Below are 23,052 nucleotides of genomic sequence, written 5' to 3'. Positions count from 1 at the left end.
AGAGATCATTCGCTGATTCCAACTTAGATGGGCAGTGTTCGTGAAGCCACGAAACATCTCCAAAATACTGCGATGTCTAAATAGTCTAATAGGTCAGACCATTGTGTGTTGCTGGTGATGATAAGGGAGTTTAAGACGTGGTCGGTTCCGTTGGGCGCTATACAAAGGTAGGTCACCCAAAGACCAAATGCTTCGCTGCGAGATCAGACCAGAAAAAAGGATATTTGTAAAAGAAGGAGAGTCACCTATGTAGTTCGAAGAATTGCTTGTCTAAAGAGCAAGCCCTGGGCATATCTCTCGGGCAATGAACCGACAGGCAAAAGGTTCCCGAGTAGCGACCACGGGCCGATAAATGCGGCGTGGGTTGACCTCCCACAGGGTAGACTGACAGTATAGTCAGGGTCGCGGAAAATCCCGGGTCGCGGGAAGCGTAAGGCAATCTTTGGGGTCTGCTTACATGATGATAATTACACGCCATTTTAAAATTAGTAACCATATCAAATATTATGATAAAATGACATTTATACCTCACGAAACTGTAACGTTACATAAAAATGTATTATACTTAATTCTATACGTATGTAATAAATAGCCTGAATGATTTTAAAAATAAAATACTTATTTTTTATACGATAAATGTTGTAACGCTTGTAACAATGATAATCATAAGAATTTTAAAATGTTGAATGCATTTAAAATATACATAAAATCATTTTAAGCCATAGTGATTTGCGTCACGATTATATTGTATTGTAAGTCAACAATATTGTTTCTATTTATAACATATACATTGAAATTTCGCGTAGGTACCACAATGAATACTATTTGAATTTTAAATTTAAACTTCTACAAACAGTGCAAGACATCTTTCTAACGTAACTGTCTAGTCTAAGAATATTGGTATGTTTGTAATATGTTTAAAGATCAGGTACAGAACCTTTTGCACTAGAAATAAGTGTTTATTGTATAAAAGGTGCTAAAAATGTTTCACCATTATCATTTTAGCCTTCTACTGTATAAGATTTCCACTGCGTGGCCTAGATATTCCCCAAATGTTCCCAATATAACCGAAAAAAATATATCTATATATATTATAAAAAAAATATCACTAATAAAGAAACCATGAACATAATTGGAACTAACATTTTAATATTTTATTGGAACGCTTATATCATTCTTAATTACATAGTGCAAACTATTTATTTAACGAGTAACCTGCAAAAAATTTACTGGTAATTTAAATGATTATCCTATAATTTTAATATCCCGAATTTTGGAATAAACATCTATAGTAATAAAGCACAGTGTACATACATATTAAGAAAAGGATTTCGTACAATATTTGGTAAAATAAAATATTTTATGTAGAAGAAAAAGTAAACAAGACTTATTTACAAAACAAAGGCGTTATAAATAAACTAATATCGGAGATATCCCAGGCACGATGGCTCTACATTGACATCGCAGTCGGGTCTACGCACAAGACGCCTACGGATTTAAATTTCGAAGCATTCATGTTAGAATGAGTAGCAATGGGACAAAATATACAGGTTGGAAAGAGATAAATATATGTATCGATCGGCTTGCGTCACACGAAACGCGTGGGCGCGATGACGTCACGCCGCTCCTGCCAATAAGCGCACAGGGAAAAGGCGCCACAAATTAATGAAAAATGGCGGAAAACACTCGATGGTAATATTTCCTTGCTGTTACGTCAATTGTTCTAAGCTTGGCTGAATGTTTAGCTTATGATACATTTCTTTTACCAATATTTTATTTCATGATAATTAATAGTTATGAATATTTAATATTTAAAGTTTTCCTTTCATATAACATTGCTCGGAAAACCGGCCTGTTCTAATAGTGCGCATGTTACAAGGCATTAATATATACCTCAAAGATCTCTTTAAAAATTATTATAAAAAAAGTGTTTTTGTAATATATACAAAATATATTGAATATGAAATATGAATGTGATACATGTAAATATTTTTACGCATGTTTTATTATCTGCATAAACTATTAGCACATAATTAGTAATTATTACTACTAAATTAAATAATAGATTTAATAATAAAAATAAAGTCGTATGAAACATATATTTTACCAATTTTTTGATTTCTCTATTTCGTGTTTTAACTCGTATTATTAAAAATATCTTTGAAAATACAAGTACTTTTTGAGATACTTTACAGGCACTTAGTTGGGTAAAATATACAACATTTCTTCAAAAGTCTTTCTTATGTCTAATTTACGTTACTCTTTTTATATTTAAATAAAAAAATATTTTATACAATATGGCGACATCTGTAATGGAGATCAAAATAAACCATTAATGTGTGTATAACTAACCTTTAGTAATTTTATTAGATCTTACATAGATGGCGCTATAGTAAAATTAATGTTAAGATAATTTATATTCAAATACACCTATCCCCCGATTTACACGGTAAATACGATCCTGAGAAAAACGTGTAAATCGAAAATTAAAAAATTTCAAGTCAAAACCGTGTAAATCGAAAAACTTGCAAAAAATGCATAATTTTGCTATTTGACAGTTGTGATTTTTTTCAAAATTTTTAGTGTACACAGAAATAAAAATAAAATGTATTGACAAGTTAAAATATTTAATATTTTACGGAAACGCTGTTTTTTATTTAATTACAATACAATAAACAGAAGAATAAAAAATAAAACCAAAGGTTTTTTATTATCCTTTATCACTGTCAGAAATCGCTCTCATTCTTTTTTTAGGAATTGAAGGTTCGAATTCACTTTCATCACTCGAAGTTATTTGTGCCGATTCGATGTTTGAAGCAGAAATATTTACATTATGAGAGGTGGTAAAAAATCGATCATTAAAACAAAAAAAAACTTATTTGGATAACCGTGTAAAAGCGAAAACGTGTAAAACGAGTACCGTGTAAATCGGGGGAGGGTGTATATAAGATTATAAAGAGATATAAGATTATAAAAATATTTTGGTTTACTAAATAATATTTATATGTATCTTAAATAACATTATGATTCACTGAAGACTAGATTTAGTCAATATTGTTCGCTACACTATGTAGCTTACATCTACAATAAAAGATGTAGTGTGCCTCTTTATAAAAATACAATTACAAAGAATGGTTACAATATTTGTACTTTTGACTTCACAGATTGTGGCAAAATTCAGGTTGATTCGCAATAGGGTGTTGCTGTGTTTATGTCTGGGATGGAAAGGGCATTGTTTATTATGAGTTTTTACGGCTGGGCAGAACCATTCAGTTTTATACTGCTAACAAATGATGGTAAAAAGTTGAGAAAAAACAACCAGAATTGATCAATACAGGGGCATAGTCTTTCACCATGATAACGTAAATAACACACAACTTTAGACGCTAGAAAAAAAATAAGAGTTTGGCACGGGGGTGATAATACTTCCGCCATATAGCCCTGACCTTGCATCTTCAGGTTTTCGCTTGTTTGTCTCTTTAGTATAATTTAGGCAGTGGCAGGTTAACATGAGGAGATTATTGCCAAAACTGTAAGTCCCATTTCCAGGAGTTTCGAAATATTTACAACCACCGCATCGTGTCATTACCTCCAAGATCCCAAAAAGTCATCAAACAAAATGGCATCTATGTTGTTAAATATTAACAAAAACTAGAAATAGGTCTTAAATTGTCATAGAATGCAAACTGACTAATGTTAAGTAATAACTGTAAATTCTGGTATTAATTTTAAGCACCAGATTATAATAAAACTCGTTAATTATTTGCGTAAAACAATAAATAAATTTTGTTATAATTTGATGCTATAAAATATAAACAGAAAATTCTAAAAGATCAATGATTTACATTTTGAGGTTGATAGACAAGTCCGTAAATGATATACCAGTTTTTTTTTTAATAAATAAACACTTTATAGAAATATATTTTACAAAAAATTTATATTGATTTAAGAGGTCAAAAACCTTAACTTTTTAAGGTTAGTAAATAGTTTCTTTTTATACACGAACTATCATAGTTTTTAAGCGTTATTAATTTGCGAGAGAGTAGTTTTTTTTTTAATTAGCTTGAATATGTTTTATTCTATGTGATTCTCTGCAATATGAAATATAAATTAACAGAATACAGATTATATTGAAAAAAACAATGCTATTTTTGCAAATTCTGTTATCGCAGTATTTTTGTTAAGTCAAATGAAATCAATTGAATTGTTAAGTCAATTGAATATCATGTCATCAAATTAAATATTATTAACATAATAAAGTGTTATTAAAACACTATGAATTTTTATAATGATTTCATTGAGGTAATTTGACCGTATTATATATATCACAAACGGAGATATGTTCATAGTTAATAAATATTTTATATAAGAGGAAGATTGCAATTGATAAGGCAAACAGCATTTAGTATTTATAAAATCTTTCACCAATGAATTATATCAAAATTATTATTTTTTCTTGCGTAACTGCCAGAATTATGCGATTTTTACATTAATTCTGTAGTCAGTTAAAATGAGGTTATGTTTTACTTTGCTTTTAAGAAAATATCTTGTGAAGCACCATATTTCGGTCGTCACTTCAAATAAACACGAGGCGTTTACCTCTATTCAAACAAAAATAAAAAATATGATACTCTCAAACCAGCAATCAGTATTGCTTACAATTAAGTAAGTTCAGATCCCTCTCGGAGATGACACCATCAACGCAAGGACACGCCTCATGACGGCGTAATAGCACCACGTGGGTTTCAGAGGTAGCGTAAACAACGCATATTCCAGGACTGCGGATGGTTCTTAATGGGGAGATACCGCGGTCTCTCGCAAAACGCAAAGACCGTCCACTGGCGGGGTTTTAGTGGGTAGGATTTCCACATATTCCTGTCCTCCCCCAGAAGTGGAGTATCTTGTAGATGTCACCAAAAATTTTAAAAAACGTCGGTTTAAATATCCATGTAAGAGAGAGAGATATATATAAATAATAACTAGGTAACATTTTAAAGTACAAAAAAAGACAAAAAAATATGCTTTAAAAGCAGTAATGGCACGATTTTGTGAAAGGAGACCACAGGAAAAAGTCAAAAATTATCATCAGCCAAAAAACCAAAACGCAAAGTACAAATCCCCCGTCATCTTGTATTAAGTGATTAATTTGAAACTCAAAATATTAATTAACATGTCAATAACTTATGGTGGTAAAAAGTCTGTTAGGACAGATAATAAACATTGTTTATTTTGAATATGTACAAATACGAATTTTGAAAACGCTTCTTTTTACTACGTTACATATTACGCTGTGTGTTATTTCTGAAACTATTGGTTTTTTTAACTTTGATGTAAAACATGGTAGGTCTGAAATATAATAAAATAAATAGAAATAGGATGTCTCTTCATTATATAGATATTGCCAATGCCTTTATTGTCATAAGTTAAAATATCTATTAAGTCTTTGACAAGTCACTAAGTTGTAAAATATACCAGTTCATCAAGTTGCTAATTAATTGTCATTTCCCGTAATTTTTAAGTAGATTATAAACTTATTAATTTATTCTTAAGGAGTGCCATGACCTCCTCGGAATGTAAAAGTATATAAACCAAAGAATCAACTATCGACGTAATTTAATAATTAACATAAATTATAGAAAATAGATGAACTCATATTTTAAAATTGTTTATAACCGTCTCGCTTGGTCAATGAACTCATCGATAGATTTGGAGATAAGAAAAAAACTTACTATGTAATTTGTTAAATATTTATTAATTATTGAACAATTTTGCCAACGCAGTTAATAAGATTTTTGTACCTTTAGATGAATAAACGAGATTTATAATTAAAAATAACCTCTGTTGAAATTTTATAAACTGTTCAGTATAATAACAGTACAGACAATTTATCTCAAGTAAGTTTTTTCTTACACACGCACACGCACGCGCACGCACACGCGCACGCATACATAAATATATATGTGTGATAATCTTCTTGTGCCTTCTTAAGTTTTGCCTTAGTTTCGTTTTGTATTCGACAGATGGGATATCTACCTACTTAAGGCATCTGCATGCTTCATTTTCGTTCCTGTGTTTGATCAAATAATCGTATTTTTTCTATTCTGCATTACACCATTACGACAGGTCAAGCTCGTCAAGCAACTGGCCAACTGTCACGCTTTCAAAGGACTCCGATGCGATTCCGAGCTCCTGTTAGGAAAACAGATTATTGAAGACAGTATCGCCTCACTAATAAGTAACGATAAAGATAGGTCTGCGTTTCTCAAATACTTCAGGACTATAATTCAGGACGTGATCAAAAGAACAGTACCGAATAATAACAACCTATGAAGATAGTAACAAAATATATAAAAAACTAGAAATAATATCATAAAATTAAAATGTTGCTGTGAAAAAATTGAAAAAGATTACAAAACAATGAAATAAAAAGCATATTAAAAAAATGTAAGCTCTTTACAAAACTAGATAGGGTTTATGAGAAAAAAAATGATGCCGGAAAGTCTCAAACGTTCAACGTTGCATAAACTATGCTTACCAAAAAATTGTTGGAATGACTCCATTCGAGTTCTTGTTAGGTGTTAAAATGAAAAAAAAAACAGAACGATGGGATTATGAAGTTAATATAAGAGATACTTTACGTTCCAAACTCAAAGAATCAATACGAAAGATTACAAAAAGAAAATTTGAAGGATTATAACAGGAAAAGAAAGGAGTCTACACTAACACACTAAAATAATCCGATTTGCGCAGAGCTGTAAGCTTTACTCAAAATTTGTAAGACGCTGAGAAGTAACAAAGAAGAATTGTCACGGTAGATACACTGTGAAGAAAATTGGTAACGGCGAGGGTCCCCCTTACATTTCTAGTTCGGCAGATTTGATGAAACCCTGGGCCAGCTCTGAACATGATTCATTTGGGTCATATGTATAACAGGATGGCCTTGTGGATTAAATATTAAGTCTTTATTTACTTATTATTTATAACTAAAAAATTTAGATTTATTTTTTTATTTTTGTTGACTTTGATTACTTGACGTTTAATTACTATGTCGCGAGAAAAATAGAGTGAAATGATTGTTACGCTACTAAAAATACAAATTGCGGGTCCTCGACCCGCGAGCTCTGAAACCGACGAAGTTGTAAAAGCTCCACAAGGCTAATAAAGAAAACATTAACCAGAATACAGAGAAAAATACAATAAAGACTTGTGTTCATGATTGTCGCTTTAATTGTTTGACAATTCCAAATATATATTTATATTTTTACAATTTCAATACGTATCCTCGGTAGTATAGTGGTAAGTATCCCCGCCTGTCACGCGGGAGACCGGGGTTCGATTCCCCGCCGGGGAGAACTTTTTATTTATTTATATACTTTATAAAGTACAGTTTACGTATCATAATAAATATATTCACAACGAAATTTGCAAAATTAATTCATTTTAACTATATCTACGAGTTAAAATCGGTAGAGTTGAAAGATTATAAGAAAAACAAAAATGAACTATAGTGATTGTCATTTGTTTGTACAAATTATTGTTCCATATCATTAGATATTTTGTTACATAACTCGTAAATATTATGGTTGCAAAAGAGATAAATGAGAAGTAATAACGTGTTGTGGCGAATCTCTCGTCCACTTAATATTCAACGTTCCCAAACACAAAACTAATCGTCCCAGACGTCACTCCTTCACGCGCGCTACCTGAAGACACGCAACCCGCATTCGAAATATCCAGCTGCTTGATCTTATTGTGGATTTATGTGCAACATTATACGGGTGAACATCAACGATCCTAGTTTCTTTACACAAAAGCAGACAATATTCCATAGTGTCATACACTTATATGTACTCATAACAAGCTATCAAATTTGTAAAAAAGGTCTTACTTACTTACGTATTATCAAACGTGTAACATACTATGATAATACCAAAACCGCAGTACCTGCTCCTTATGTAGGCGTAAGGTGAGGGCTGAGGAAGAAAAGGATATGAACATGACCGTCGCCAGTATTAACAGATTGACGGAATTGAACGGCCGATACTCCGTTTCATCGCGAGCTATAAGGCGCGGTATAGCAGTTTCGGTATCATTATAGAACTTGTGAGCTCTACCCGTAATAGATTTTATTTAATGCTAATGTTAAGTTTTTTTTTTCGGGATATTACTTACACTGATAATGGAATAAAATTTTAATCTACACAGACACACCTGTCTAAAGATAACAAGAAAAATGATAATAATGATTGATTAACAATGCAAACAACTCAATTAATGGTAAAAACTATATTTATGATTCAATGTAATTACATTTTAATTGTGTATACAATGAGTAATAAATAACGCTATTACCTTTATTGCCATGATTTATTTAAATTATTACTTTATCTATAATACAAAGTCATATCGTATTTGTTTCAGAAAACGGACCCTAAAGTCCAATACAGTTTAATAACGAAAGCAAAGCTCCTAAGGGACCCCACGAGATTTTTATATACCTGCGAGGCAGGGGTGTCGAACTCGCAGCCGGCGGACCCGATGCAGCTCGAGATGATCATTTTTGCAGTCAATATATTTGAAAATGAAACGTCTCACGAAATAAGAAATACAGTATCAGAAAATAGATCTCAACTTTATACATGTTTATTATAATACACTAGTGATAATAAAAAATATTTGTTTCTGTGAACATTGTTTTTTTTTGTGTCCCACCTAAATTTTAAACATTGTTTATATGGTACAAGTAAGCTTTGGTTGCTTGTACCATTTAAACAGTAAGTTTTTTTGTGGTTTCTTACCCCAGCTGTAAAAGTTAGGTCTAGTATCCTAGACGCTTCGCCAAGTAAATCAGTTTGCGTTGTAAATGATCGTCATACTCACTATTTCAATGATATGACGTCTAATGCTAGTCATATGCCTCCCCTTTTGCAACGAGGTTGTGAGCAGCGTTTTCCGACGACCCCAAAAAGATCGTTAGTCTACCTTACAGGTGGACGTCTCTCACGGCGCTTGCGGTTCCGAAGTCTTTACTCAAAACTCTTAAGACACCAGCCATCTGTTTTACACAATATGTGGTCTTCCTATATCCACCTTAAGTTGCCGATTCGCTGGACTTTATCGATCGCTCTCCTTCCTGATTCGATGTCGTATAGAAATCCCGAATGTAGCCGTCTTCTCGGCTTGTTGATCAACTGTGAGCTAGCCAATAAGGTGCAGAGTTAGAGACCAAGTGTCAGTGCCAGCGAGCAACTGTTAGTTGTGTTCGAAGTTCGAATGTTTTTGAAGGACGAATATGTTTTGAGTTTTCCGAATGTATTTTCATGCTAAAAGACACATATTTTAACATAGAAGCATGGACTTAATTGTTGGATACCTTCTATTTTCAAGATGAAGATCAGGTCATTTCTAGAACGAACTCCGAAAGCAGTAATACTAAATTGAAATTTGGTTACATGGAGGAGATATCTGATCGGTGAAGGTGAATACCAATATATAGCAAAAATGCCTCCTTAAAGCGGTTACGCAGCTTGTCAGCCCCAGACACCGTACCCAACACTTGTCCACTCAGCACAATAGACCCGGCATCCGCATGGTGAATTCATATAATAAATATATTTGAAGTGTATTTCATAATTCTTTGACTCTTATGATCCGTGCAATACGGTATTTTTGTTATGTACCCCAGCTTGTTATTGTACTCCAGGCGTTTGATTTTTCTGTCCTTAGATGTTCATCTAATTCAAAACTCAAGTTTCTGAAGCAAGTGAGCGTAAATCAACATTCAGTACATCAGACTAGTTAACTGTAAAAGCCTTTTAAGTTCAGGGACCCTTCTGCTCCGTGAACTCAGTTCCGATGAGCCTGTCAAAGCCTTCGGGCTAACAGCACTAACATAAACAGATAATAAGTGTAAAAGCCGCACAGCGCTTGTTTTAATGTAAAACGATAATTCATTTATTTTTGATATAACCGCCTTAACTTTGACCTGTTACTGAAATGCCAAATGCGTGGAACCATTTGCACGCCCTTTTAATGACAATCAAAGCATTTTACGTCGGTTTCGCTTACTACAGTCGTTAGTTGTGCTATTGTAATGTTACCATATATTATTACATTATATTAATTTGCATATATTTTTTTATGATATAAGGTTTCAAATTCAGTACAGGGTGACTGGTTATTGCAAAAGCTTCTTTGCTGTTAATAAATGTGTTTTTTTTAACCGTTTGCAAACATCAACGATTTCAATTAGTTCAATATTAGATAACAAAGAAAAGGAGTAAAAAAAAACAGTTTTCAAAATTCGAATTTTTATATATTAAATTTAATCATTGATCACTATCTATGAGTACACTTACAAATTCTGTACTGCCAGAAGCTATAGACCTGTCGCATTTCGATAGACAAGGATATTATAGATTTTTCTAACATATTTCCGTAGAGGAATTCTGCATATATAACTTTATACACAATTGTAATTAGGTACAAAAGATTTAATGCTTTTTGCTGATAAATGTACTATATATTCAATGTACTATATGTTCAATATAAATTATCTATTTGTCTATTTAGACATTTATATTTATACATTTAGACTATTTAGACACTTATTGTATTTTCAGACTTAAGGCAGTGATGCCACACAAGAAGCTATTTACAATCGCACAATTGTTAAACCACGTGTCTTGACAACAACCGTCTTGTTAGGCATAAAACTCGCCTTCTAGAACACTAAGAATAAAATTGCTGCAACAGTATACCGCTTTGAAAAACGTCGCCATAGTGTACCATTTATACGCCACGCGACTGGCTGAACCCTTTATGATATAATAAATATAGAAATATCGCTGCCGGACGGGGTAGTCAAGCAGATGTGGAACTCTATTGTTATTTATATTAAGGAACGTCGGCGTTGCTAGGGGCGTTAGGAGAGGCAGCCATGTACCTGGTTGCACACGATTGCAAATCTGATTTAACTCTGCGTAACTCGAACATTACTAATGCCTTAATTGCATCACAGTTTTGTGAATATTGTAAATTATATAACAATATACACAATTGTGTGTATTATTAATCCGTGAACATCGCTTGTGTAAGATTATTTCGGTAAAATCACTTTTGAAATGTCCGTACGATGCAATCTTGTCAATACTAGAATTCCGTAAAAGCATTTTGTATGTAACCAAGGTCAGTTAAGACATAGGACTCTTAAAATTCTAGACTCTAATAACACCTCACAGCATTCTCTACCACTCTATCTCGAGTATTGCAGAGATAACAAGTAAGCAGGAAAATAAAACTAATAGAAAAAGAATGTACATGATATAAAATATAACACACTATATGCATAATTAATGCTAGACCTGTTATCTAATTATTAACACACATACTTATGTAGTTAGTAGGATGATATAATACATACATAAATTACGTTTACATATGCTATATAATATATAAGTAGAGTAAAGTTAATTGCGACAATCCTTACGCTAATAGTTCTTGAAGCTTATTTTTAAACAAATGTCGTACAGCTAACCCTCTTTTTTGAGGGTAAGTTTATTCTAAAATAGAAAACTTTGGCCAGAAAGAAAAGAGCAATAATAACGTCAAACCATCCGCTAATAGTTCTCGTTCTATTTGAAAAAATATAGATTTGTTAACTGTCATTTCGAGGCTGACTTGAATCAAAACTTTCGACAGGATAGAAAGAGAATGAGCAACGTAGGGTTTTTCAGAAGAAAAAAGTAATAAAAGATCATTTGATTATCGTAAATTTCACTCTTGATATTTGTCATACGAGGAACTGATAATCTTTTGATTATTTGAAAAAAATACGATAATTCTTTGTTTACTCTACAAATTTAGTAATTACGCTGTCAAACTATATGTAAAAAATAAGTGATAAAATTCTATTACACCTATGCAGAATGCCATTTTTAACGGAGAGTCGAGTACGGGTTATTTAGCAGTCGTTCAGAAAGGCAGCCTTATTTTTAATGCCAGGAATCACTGTCTAGTTTATGAATTGTAAACCCGCTATATTAACATACACATTTCCTTTACTGTGCCGTCTTATTTATTTACTAAATTCAACCATGAGAGACTTATTCATTTATATTTCCACAAAGTTTTTCATAGAGAATAAATACAATGTTTTATGAAAACGGTTTAATCCTAGAAAAAGTTCTATGATGGTTACAATAATAGGACCTTAAGCCTCGCCTTCACCTTTATGCGGGGCAATCGAATTTGGGGCAAATCACATTGCCGGTAGTGTTTATGTTGTTATTGTCCATTCACTTCCTTTAACATTAAATTTATCTCGATCATACGGATACATAAACGTCGGGATATAATGCATATAAAATTAACTACTTAATATAAATAGCATGTACATAATTTTTAATTATTATTCGAGGTTTCAATCATGATTTCGGTTTTGGTATAGGCTCAAGATCACAAACAGAGCAATAGCATATAAAATGACGGCTACAAAATAACTTATCATAAAATTAAATATTTATCGTTACTTTAAAAAAAATATTATGAAACTTGAACTTTTTTGAACATCTTGGAAAAGGTTGATTAAAACTGTCTTTTTTTTAATTTTGTTGTATTTTTAATGGCAGTTGGTATTGTGCTATTTAATATAAGAACGTGAGACATTTTTTAATTTTTGTGAGGTGAAAAGATTAGAAGATTAATAAAACACGGACTGTGCGTTGGCGTTCCATTCTGTAACCATAATACATCGCGTCGAGGTGAAAAAACGCCAAGTCATTATTGGACAAAACAATGGACGCCATTTTAATAGTTATTTTCCCATTGCCTGAGGCGATTATTGAAAGAAATAGTTTAGCAATCTATTGTTTGTACGAAATGCAGTTGCAAAATACTAATCTCCAGCTGTTTATGCAGTGTTCGAAGGACAATATCAATAAAATTACATTAATTAGAATAATTTCCTATGATCATTTGCTTTATGTTTTCATTAACACAAAACAATGTAGTTGCTTTAAATATAAGTAACGTGACCTACGTTATTGCTACATATAGACCTCATGATTACTTACATTTATATATAAATATGTATTACGAATGACAATTCATTTTAATTAATAAGTGAGGATAAATATCTTAAAATATTTTATTTGTAAGTTAATTAACCAAACTCCCGCCGAGTTTGGTTATTACAGACCTAAGTATGACATATGACATGGACATTGCTGTGATTCGGTTTGACAGGGCCATAGCTTTATTGTATTCACTAGACAGTGTTGGTATTCAAATTAAAAAATCCTCTTTCATCCGTAGAAAGAATTACATCTGTTATTGACGCCTCAGACTTGAGAAGAACAAGCGCAAAATAGTCAGCGAGACTATATAGTTTTTCTTCGTTATTTAACATTGTTTAACAGTTTTTAAATCTAACAAGTGCCTCATACATTATCTGAGATCTTCATATTAAAGCGTACACATTGCTCATTGAGAGTTTTACTAATTCGGTTGAAGTCGTGGTTTATGTTATTTATATTGTCAATAACTTCCCTGAAAAAATAGCAATAATTTAGTAAACAGTATTTATTTTCACATTCAGAGAGACAGAGAACAATCAATATTTAGATTTCTAATTCTTTTTCTGAAAAGTAGACACGAAAGTTGCAATACTTTACAGTGTAATACCAACGTGTTGAACAACATAGTTTATAAATGTTTTTCAAAACGCAGAACACGAATGCAGCTCTTGTTGAAATATTGCGAAAATTTGACCTCGTCAATTACCTTGCTGTTAAATTTTATTAACCATTTATCAATGAAACAACATTCACAGGCATTAAATTTATTTACATACTTTGTACTAGTCGATAAAAGTTTATTACTTCAACCGGCAACTGTTTTATGTAATTAATGATATAGTTACTAATTACGTTCAAATCATTACCGTCAATTTTATCTGTTGTATGTTCGCAGCTAGACCAAGGCCTCCCCTATAGCTTTCAAATAGGACCGATGGGAAGCGATCGGCATGACCTTATTATTACCTGTTCACCTAGTGAGTGGATGTTCTACTCTACGCTTGCCGGTTTGTGGTCTCCACTCTAGAACCTCAAGGTCCTAGAGGTCATTTATTTCGCGCTACGTGGCCTGCTCACAGCTACACGAACTTGCCAAACCGCTGTGCCATGTCGTACTTTGGTTTAACTAACCTCCTTAGTCCTCATTCGATCTCATAAGGTTATCCCAGGCATTGCCCTCTTCACAGTATCTCCGTATTCTATAATAGTAGTCGTAGTGGGTGTTGCTATTAACTTTAAAAAGAAGTGTAATTGTGTGCGCCCAATATAATGCAATCATAAATAATAATTCAATACGACATGTATAAATGCTTTTTGCTGTAGTTTACAATCGATAGAGCTGCGGCTGTCGAGTTTTGTATGGAAAAGATAAATGTGTAAATGCAAGTTATAAAATGTTATTTGTTTCCATTCAATGTACAGTCTCCCACAATTCAATACTTAACTCTAGACAAACACTATCATACATACATAGGTATCACGGTGCCTAGTTTTGTTGCAAGCAACAAAGTCTGACGATGCTGTATTTATGGAAGTTATTATAATAAAAAATAAATAACAATATATTTATTGCATACAATATAAAGTAGACATACAAAAAAACTGCACTAATCATAAATAGACTCACATTTGTTTCAATATCAGAAAACGTAATTGTGTGCGTGTGGGTGTGTGTTATGTTTTTCTATGCATGCAAACGGACCTTGTCGGCATATTATTCAGCAAATATTGCAATAAAAACAAAGTAAGAGGCGTTTTCAAAATTCGAATACTACATATTAAAATGAAAAATTGTTTAACAACTGTCAAAACAAATTAATGTGATGTATTTTATAGTGAGCACTTTAAACAGGGTTGAAAATAGGTGTAAAAGATTGAATTTTTTTGTCTCAATGAACAGCAATCATCCTGTAGGCCATAGAAGTTATAACTTGCAAATTTTCGTTGTCACACGCTTCCCTTAATGTACAGCATATAAATGAAACCGACGTAGTTAGCGTAAATAACCTCAGTTGCTAGATAACCAGTTCTGTTCCCACGGCCTTTAATCTATATGCGTAACGTCGCCCACGTATTATGAAATGAGCTCTATTTAACTAGATATATTATAGCACACGCCCCTCATTGGCATCCTTATTTAAAGGTCACATACTGGACTTATAATTTAGTTGCTATTCTTGTTAGCTTATTTTAAATTTATTTTATTTTTGTACCAAAGATTTTTTCTCTCCTGATAGCTAGCTAGCTTCATACATTGCCTTGGATCGAACTATTACTGATGCCTAAATGGCATTTTCTTGGCAAAGTTTAAGGTCGATAGCGCAGAGGGCGTCTACTCTCAGAACGCTTATAAGGTTGTGAAGAAGAAGCTCGAAGGCTTCTTGAAAAGTTTTATCTGGGGCCACAACATACTGCTATTTTACTGAATTGTAACATCGCCGAGCTCTCAGATTGTTTCGGAGGACACTTCCTGGAGTGTCTAGGCTTCAGAGTCAATACTTCAGAAAGCGTTACCGCTGGGAGAAGAAATGTCGAAAGAAACTGTACCAACGCTTCTTTCGTCTTCTATCTATTCTATGACCGGAGCTCCTTGAGTTATGTACAAAGACATCGCGTTTTGACATGAGCTTTTTTCTAACAGGCTTCAACAGCAAGGCTTTAATTATCTTTAATAATTCTAAAATACTTCAGGCTTTCAAAGATTCTCCATTAATACTATCGTCGCTTAAAACAACAAAACGCGACATATTGAATAGTATTATAAACGCGATTATATTTGGAGCGACCAAGGAACAGTCGCGAGTAAGAAATTAAAGGAATGGGAAAAAAATTCTATGGTGAAATAAATAAAGCTAATACACCAATACCTCGCTTTGCATCGTTACGTTTTGCGTTTTTTTCGAAGTTGCATCGCTGCTTAATTAGTACTAATTTTCACTGTGCGTCATTTTTTTGGGTTCGAGTCTTTAATTTTTTTAAAGATAATAATAAATTTATATAAATTTTAACGTGTTGTTTCTGGTTACAAAAAAGTATATATTTTTTCCAATTTATTTATTAGCAGAGTTATATTATTTTTGTTTTTAAATGTTTACTTTGTTCAATTTTCTTTTTAAAAAAGTTGTATTTTCGTAACCCTGGAACCTATCTTCGATCTTTACATGGTTTGCTATAGAAAATCTTAATTCATTTTGCGGCGTTTCAATTTGCGTCGTGTTTTTTGGAACGTAACCACGACGCAATGTGAGGTATTGGTGTATATATTATAAACAAAACAAAAACAAAAAATTGTGAAAGTCCAAAAGTGTTTTAATCAAGAATGTTATATGTTATTATATAATTATGTTGTAATGCTCTGTTCCATAAATATGATAGGAGTGAGCGAGAAGCCCCCAAAGCGTGCACCATTCAAAAAAGGAACAGTGGCATACGTATGACATTCACGGTTATTTTGTAATTCTGTTAGTCAAAAAATAATATTAAATTATTATATTTAGCCACACTCTAAAATTTCGTTGTCCCGGTTGTTCCATACAGAGTGCGAATTAACAAAATTATATGGCTTTTACAAGCGAGCACAACATCATAGATACCGATAGTTGCATTGCGGTGGCGTTTTCAAGACGCGTCGCCCAATGAGGCAGCATTCTTGAAGAAGAGTCGCATGTAAAACGGCTCCGCTTAAAGCGTGCTGTCGGTTGGTATTCATTGGTTAACAGTTTTGCAATAGATATGTACCATCAAGTGATGTAGATACGTCATCAAACAACACTATTCTGTGTTCACCCGTCAAAGTTAATACTAGAAAACGCATAACTATTCATTGGTTGCTAATGAAGAGATGGTGAGTTGACAAGAAAATTTTGTTTGTCCATTGCATCAGCGTTTTTCTTTATTCTTGAGTTGCCTTTTTACCTATTTGCTGCCTATTTTCATTTCATTTTGTATTCAACATTTGATTTGACTTGTTTAATACGGTCAGTGATCCCCGTTCAATCTATGGCTAATTATTTTAATGGACAACACTGCAAAGAACGGAATGGAATCGGAAAAGCCGGCGGCAGCAAAGTGATTGTTACGCTATTTTTTACTAACCGAAAAAACGATAATGAATAAGTATTTGAAGATATAAATAAATAAATAGCCACAAGTAACGCCATCTTTATAAATTTTACAATTGTCGACGCACTACACACACACTAATGAAAGCGACAAATGATGATGAATATCACCATAGAAGAACTATACTAGCGAAACATCACCCTTTCACTAGATAAAAAAGCACTTTTTAAAACATTACAGTCTGTCCAACAGAGAAAGCATAAAATTTATAATTATTCCTTATAAATTAAATAGTGAATGTTATTTTATGAAACGTAGCATGTTTATAATGTAAAAGTATACATTTTTAAATAATGGCGATGAGTTTATTTTTAACAAAAAAATCCGCACAGTTTCTTGTTAACTGTCACAAACAGATGGCGGTGTCAATAGCATTCTGTAGATAAGTTATTATAATTAAATAATTACAACTGACAATTCAGTTATTTAAAGTTATCTGTCAGAAGAAGGCAACATAAGAAATAAATAAAAATGAATTTATGTATAAACTACAAAAAATGAAAAATAACAAATTCATACACATCAATTCATGTTAAAACGTGATGTTGGCTATTTTATTTTTGTCAGACTATAAGTAAAATAAAATTTTTAACCTTTATAGTATTTCCATGTTTCAGCTAAGCTACAGGTTTATTGTAAAATATTTAAAAAATATATATTACTTAATTTGGTTATCATTAATGGTTTGACATCTAATTTCAACTGATTAAGCAAGAGCCTCCGTGGCGCAATCGGCTAGCGCGTTCGGCTGTTAACCGAAAGGTTGGTGGTTCGAGCCCACCCGGGGGCGGTTTATTTTTGGCTTTTTTAACGAATACAATAGATTAATTAATTAAATTAAATATTTTAATATTATTTGATAATAAACAATTTCAATTTTTTTTTCAAAATGTATTTTTAGAAAAAATATTTTTTATAATTTTACCACAAACTGCAACAGAGATAATTAACTTTAAAAGAAATATACTGTAATAAACACAAATTGTTAGTTGCTAAATGTGTTGTATATGAACAAATTAATATTTAAAAGTTATTTATTGGTAATGAGTTAACCTAATAATTATTTAAACACGTCTGATACAACCTTCGATAGCTCAGTTGGTAGAGCGGTGGACTGTAGAAGTAATCAATATTGACATCCATAGGTCGCTGGTTCAAATCCGGCTCGAAGGAGTACTATTTTTATCGTAATTTTAGAAATGTAAAAAATTAACAATACAGATACAACCTTTTTTATTTAAAAATTCATAAGGTTATCTTTGTATTTTTTTATCTTATGAAAAATTTTCGGTACTAAAACTTGAGACGAATTTTAAATCTTTTATTAATATTTTAACGTAGAATCTAATTAGGAAAAAAATTCAAAATTTATTTATTAAGTGGTTAATCATAAATAGCATTACATAGTCTTAAAACTGGTGCTTACGCTGCTTTATGGTGGACCACATTTTGAAATCAACGAAGGAAACGACGAAAAAAAAATAAAAATAGTAATTACCTTTTTTATTTTACATTTTTTAAATAAATTTACACCTTTAAAAAGAAAGCAGTTTTAAAATCCATCTTTTAATTTCTTTACAATTTTTAATATAATTATCAAAATACAACAATTTCTCCCTTTTAATTGCTTAAAAAGGTGTTGAATGAGCGTTATATTAATCTGTTGAATAAAATTTAGGATCTTTCATTATGTAAATTGCGTAGAAACATTCTAAAACATTCAATGTATTCAATAATATATTTCATTATTTCAATCTATATTTGTTTTAAATAACATTATATATTTTTTGTAACGTTGCCACAATTTTACTTATGTATATATAAGGCTTAATTTTAAACTCGCGAGATAATCGTCTTGTTCACAGACGACGGACATCGAGTAACCTAAAATGTAACAGGGCACACGTCGCCATTACGTGCCATTCTTAGGCCGCGAGACTGTGGGAATCCTTCGTGATATTATACCACAGATGTATAAATAATACAAAACTATACAAGTATTTCGTATGGAACAGTATAAGGAATATCTATCTACTACTAAAGTTTTCTACATCGAAGAATCTCTTTTATTACGTACGCTATGAGAAGAATGCCGGCATAGCCCCTTTTAATATAAATAAGGATCAGATAATACGAGGAGTATTATAGGGATATCTTACAAGACATCCCTATCCATCACGGTAAAGTTACGAGAGTTCCAAAAGCGCCCTGATCTGTGAAAAGTCATTAAACTCAGACGGATTTTTTGTCAAACATCCAACATTTTTTTGATAAACTTCTTATTTATTACGAAAATAATTCAGAGATATATATTTCAATACATATATAAGTATTCCTAGTTACCAATATTGGCGGAAAAGTTAGAACTATGTTTAATTGCAAGCTGTTACACATTCCGAAAGTTTATGCAAACACACCCACTTATAAAAGTCAACAACTACCGTCTCCCGTTATAACTTATTAGCATATGTTAATAAATTTGTGGTTTATTAAAGTTTGCTAGATTTTTGGAACCGTTAAATGAGTTTGTAATAATTTATTAGATACATAATAACATATTCGTACCATTACGATTCTATTATTAAATATTTGATAAATAACAACGAAAGAACCAGACAAATAATATTTTTTCTCCCGTTAGATTGCAAATGGCGATTTGAATAAGAACATAAAAATTCTTTTTACTTTTCTTTGGCGTTTCTTTTTAATTTTTTTAATTTTTTTTGGCGTTTTTCATTATAGTAATCAATGATTGAATAATAAATAAATTGTATGTTTTCTGATATTAATTCTGTGAAGTGAATACATATTCGTATTGTTCAGTGATATATCTTTCACACAAGATGCTATAAACATATCTGAGAAGCTTCTACTACTTCGCCCAACTGTAAACTCATAGGGCCTTTAAGCTAAAATTTTTAGGAAAGAAAACAGATATATGCTGCGGAATAAGAACCAATGTAATTAGAAATAAGGAAAATAAAAAAGGCGACTTATGAAAGAAGATCAGGACGTGAAGAATGAAAGATTTTGTGAAGAATGTGTGGAAAGAGAGAAAGAATTTGCGTGGAAAAGAAAGGAAATAGAGTAGTAAAAAAATTGACGCATTGTAAAGTGCTGGCTTGACGCGGAACGATATTTAAAAAAAAAACCTTTACACCCTGACCAACGGCACACTTCAAGAGAAGTCGATTCCATTTGAACCCGTTAAACAACAATTCTGAATTCCGATGCTACAGACCGCGCTACCAAACGTGGTGCCATCTGATATGCTGTGCAACTTTCGAAATCCTTCATGATAATATTTTCGTGGGAGTAGGTACATATTAGCCATATAATTTTGTCAATACATAAAAACTTCTGTAACCAAATTCTAACTAAAAATGTTCGTAAACAACATAAAAAAGTATAATCTCTACAGATCCTTTAATCTGAAGTTATCATTATAAGATTAAATGCACAATATACTTTGGATATGAAACTTCAAAAATAAAACAAAGCGTTTTTTATTTTATATTACATGTCTACATAAAAGTACCTCTTTATATGTAGACACAAAGACATACCTACAATACCTTGAAACTATATTTGCGGAGATACCTATATGGGTTATTAAACCTATATAAATCACTGCGAAATGAAGCTTGCCGAGGTCAACACTCTTACGAATTATTCGACATTAATTTTTACTATATTAATTATTCTAAATTGCCAACATCCATAAATATATTGTGCAAATTAGGTATACAGATACATTAGTAATGTTAAGTGTATTTATTAAAATGATAATTGTTTTCGAGATAGTTATAAATGCAGCCGATCAGATTCTGCAAGGAATTAATGCGTCGACTAATTAATTTTTTTTTTAATTGGACTGCCACTGCTGCCCAAATGGCATTTGCAGATTCCGCAGGTTTAAGGGGGCAGGGTGCTGATTGCGCCTAGCCTAAAACCTCTTTTAAATTAGTGAAGCACATGGGCTTCTTACTGTTTCACTGAATTGGGAGACCGCCGAACTCTTAGATCGCTATGAAGTTCGCCATGACGTTCCATGAAGTGACTAGGCACAGCAATCCCTACAACGGGACCGACTCCCGAGGGGGCGTTTATTAGATAATGCGCAATTCTTGTACATTAACATATTAAGCAAGCATCATTACAAATTGTATCAATATCCGACGTCCTTGAAACCCATATCCGACAATAACAAGAAGATAATACGAAGAAAAGAAAGAATCGCCCCTAAAGCCTTTGTGCTCAAAGATAGACTCCCGGGAACCCAGTGTAATCAATAATCCCACTTCAGTTTACTTTAGTACCTTAATCCGTATAACACTTCGGTAGTAGTTATTAAAAACGAAGTCTAATGAACAACAAAAACTTGACTAGATTTCAATATTTTATTGTAATTATGTATTGTTTGCAGTGTGAGTAATAAAATAGGAAGAAAGTTCTATAAATCAACACGCGATGTGAAATTAACACTTTTTAGATCGTCTTGCCAATCATTATACTCGTGTCAGTTTTAACTAATTACACGGAAAAGTGATACAGAAGCATAATAGTAATCTTTTATGACATTTTTAGCCAGGTTATTGACCTTATATAAATACACAGCGCTTGCAGAGCAGGGCAGGGCAGGGTAGCACGGAAAGTCAGTCTACTTTGTTGGGGGCCTACCCACGATGCGTCTACCGGTTTATATTTATAAGAGGGAAGTTTTAATGTAATAGGGTACTGACGTACCGAGGGTTTGATTCCCGGGAAACAGATTATTTTACGAATCAAATAACATCGATAACGCATACAAGCAATAAAAAATCGGTAAATCGATGCAAAATCAGTATGCCTTATGTTCACGAATCAAAACACAATATCACATCCTTCAATTTGTATAGAGCTCCATGGTGCATTATGGTTTGTACCCTGTCTCTAAAATTACGCTCCGTGGTGGATAATGGCTTGTACTCTTTCCCTGAAATGAGATTCCGATATTGAGTTCGGGTTTAGTATTCGACAAAAGTAAAGATTTGCTTTAGCCAGCTGTATCTACATTTTGCTGTTATTGATTTATTCAATGGTATCAAAGAATTATCATTATAATCAAAGTATTACCTAGTGGCCAGTTTCTCCGTTAAGTGAACCGAAGACATTTTTACGGATGCGGGAAGTCGGAGGTGCGAACAGATCGATCGTCGTGGAGAATTTTGGATGATGTCTTTGCCTTGCAGAGAGCGCCTATAGGCTGATATTATATTGGAGACAATATATAATAATACGTATTCATAATGGATATCGATACATAACATTAATCAATGCACTATGATAATCGTGAATCGATTTGCTCTCCGCGCACGGCACTCCGGATGAGTGGCGATCGTGTGCGACCTTGATACAGATACAATCGCAAATCGCTTGCTGCAACTTACATTAATCTGTGCAATCTAGAGCATATGGCGACCACTTATATTACGTACTACCCAAGCCCGCATATGACTTATGTACAAACATTTATTTTGACAATACTTTCCAGTAACATTCTACATTTAAGGCCGACTAAATAACTTAAGTAGTGCATCGTTGGTCGTTCATCAACAAAGTGGACAGACAACCTCGTTTAGGTCGTTGGAAGATGCTGGATGCAGACCGATTACAATTGGTCCATTTAGATATTATTTGCTCATATAATAGGTTGTCAAACAATAGACGACCTATAACTTAAACGATGATAATGAATAATCCTATAAGTTTATCGGCCTCTCCACCCCCCAGAATATGTTATAGTTAACCGCCAAGAAGTCCTCGGACTTAATTGATGTAAAAAGAATCAGTTAGCTGTCACTTCAATTGGACA

At 32.5% G+C, this 23,052-nt stretch overlaps 3 non-coding genes across 3 annotated transcripts; all 3 read left to right on the top strand.

Moving 5' to 3' along the window:
* Positions 1 to 7,279: 7,279 nt before the first annotated feature.
* On the top strand, positions 7,280 to 7,351 carry TRNAD-GUC (transfer RNA aspartic acid (anticodon GUC)). Its single transcript has one exon. It is a non-coding gene; the product is annotated as a tRNA-Asp (tRNA).
* A 10,563-nt stretch (positions 7,352 to 17,914) lies between these two features.
* On the top strand, positions 17,915 to 17,988 carry TRNAN-GUU (transfer RNA asparagine (anticodon GUU)). Its single transcript has one exon. It is a non-coding gene; the product is annotated as a tRNA-Asn (tRNA).
* A 293-nt stretch (positions 17,989 to 18,281) lies between these two features.
* On the top strand, positions 18,282 to 18,371 carry TRNAY-GUA (transfer RNA tyrosine (anticodon GUA)). Its single transcript is given in 2 exon segments — positions 18,282 to 18,318; positions 18,336 to 18,371. It is a non-coding gene; the product is annotated as a tRNA-Tyr (tRNA).
* The last annotated feature ends 4,681 nt before the right edge of the window (positions 18,372 to 23,052 follow it).

Source organism: Battus philenor, unplaced genomic scaffold (assembly GCF_028537555.1).
Source record: "Battus philenor isolate CCGP_79_NKW_IND1 unplaced genomic scaffold, ilBatPhil1.0.hap1 SCAF_22, whole genome shotgun sequence".
NCBI lineage: Eukaryota > Metazoa > Arthropoda > Insecta > Lepidoptera > Papilionidae > Battus > Battus philenor.
This window is presented reverse-complemented; position numbering and strand designations above follow the sequence as displayed.